Source organism: Branchiostoma floridae, chromosome 6 (genome assembly GCF_000003815.2).
Source record: "Branchiostoma floridae strain S238N-H82 chromosome 6, Bfl_VNyyK, whole genome shotgun sequence".
NCBI lineage: Eukaryota > Metazoa > Chordata > Leptocardii > Amphioxiformes > Branchiostomatidae > Branchiostoma > Branchiostoma floridae.
The window spans coordinates 2,389,675-2,391,520 of record NC_049984.1 but is presented as its reverse complement, the minus strand read 5'-3'; the positions used below and the strand labels follow the sequence as shown (position 1 = coordinate 2,391,520).

General features: G+C 41.3%; 1 protein-coding gene across 2 annotated transcripts in view; it reads left to right on the top strand.

Moving 5' to 3' along the window:
- The window catches only part of LOC118417625 (mRNA (2'-O-methyladenosine-N(6)-)-methyltransferase-like), a 25,930-nt gene that overhangs the window by 7,210 nt on the left and 16,874 nt on the right, over positions 1–1,846 (top strand). The gene's annotated exons all lie outside the window — the stretch shown is intronic.

Sequence of the window (1,846 nt, the reverse complement as noted above, 5' to 3'; positions counted from 1 at the left end):
CAGTATGGTATCTTGAGTATAGTTGTAGAAGTGACAATAGTGAGGTAGCATTGAGTAGAAGTGTGCATTGAGTAAAGTTGCAGAAGTGACTCAAGTGTGGTAGTCTTCGGTGAAGTTAACATTGTAGAAGTGACACAAGTAGGCTTGAGTGTAGTTGGTAATGAGTTAGTAGGTTTGCATTTGAAACTGAATAAAATCATTGTTTATCAAAAAAATTATTGCTGTTTCATACATCTTAGCATCGTTTGAGTTTGGATCGGAGTTTCTCCTAGGAGAGATCCTGATTGCAATCTATACTAGGAGAATCGCCGATTCTACTAGTACAGATTGCGATCGGGATTTCTCCCAGGAGAAACTCCGATCGGGATCTCTCCTAGGAGGATCGGCGATTCTCCTGGATCGTGATCTCTACTGTGACATATACACTTTGTTATGGCATGTCAATTTCTGTTGTTGGTGGCACCATCAATTCTAATGTCAAAACCGTGATGCCATAATTTTTTCCATATATGTGCGTTGTATTGTGCGATCGCTCAACTCACATCAAATGCAGCTTCTTTTTTAAGTTTTAGACTTAATGCAAATGTCTCGGATGTATAAAAGCCACAATAACTGTGTTTGTTTGTTTGTTTGTCAGGCTGGTTGGCGTCGGTTCTGGAGCAAGCGTGAGAAGAGATGGTACTACTTCAACAAGATGACGGGAGAGTCGCTGTGGGAGATGCCGGTGGTTCACAAGTCCCCACATAACGGGGTGCCGGGGGGATCTGACAGAATTGTATGTACACACTTATGAGCGACTTATCTTTCAGTATTTCTGTAGTGCACACTCATTTAGTACCATAACTGTTAAAGTTGTGGTATTATTCTTGCAAATTTATAACCCTGCAAGTATGTGTATACAATGTATTACTGTAAAAATAAATAGATGAATTACTCATTACATCACTACAGTTTCAATCTCAAAATTTAAAACATTACAAAAACCCTTTCTCCTAGTGTAAAATAAATGCATTTACAGTAACAGTAGCACTAGAATTTGAAAACTTGCTTCAGAACTGACATGTAAAATGAAAGATATCTACTGCAGGTACAAGTAGATTGTGTCATCATCTTTGTGTACTTGTGGGAATAAAATATCAAAGCAGTATGGGTAAGGGGTTGAAGTCTGCCATCTCTGTCATCCCCAGACGGACCCTCTCGGCATCAGCGTGCCGGACACGCCGACAGACGTGCGGTCGCCGCCGCCCTTTGACCTGAAGCGTCGGCGCGACTCGGAGGCGAGCATCACCAGCCTGGGGTCCATGAGCCCCAGCAAGAGGATGAAGATGGAGGGACCGTGAGTACTCACTGTTGTTTCTCTTTAGGACTATCTCTAACTCTATAAAGCATTGGAATATATAATAGAGTAGTTCCATCCCTCAAGTTACCGACATCTTGCACACTGCAGTCATCCCTCAGTACGACATCTGGAGCTGCATAGTTCAAGTTTTGAACTTTTAATCAGCCTGTCGGCCAAACTAATTTCACTATGTAAAGCTTCTTCAGTGGTTAGAGGCAAAGCATTGTCTAATCTAAGCATTGGATTTAAAGGTGCTGCACCTCCTTGTAATAATCTTAGCAATACCTTGTCTATTTTCAAGCATGTGTCGATGAACTGAATAATATTTATGATATGTTGGTCCAACCTAGAACACTATTTTGAAGTATAGTTTTATATATCAGGCCTTAATCCTGCAAACCCCCTCCCCGTCTGATATCCGTGTACATGTTCTATGTGTCTGCATTCCCCAATGTACACAATGCAGCATTACCATACATCCTCAGTGATGTCTTTTCATGGGCTATA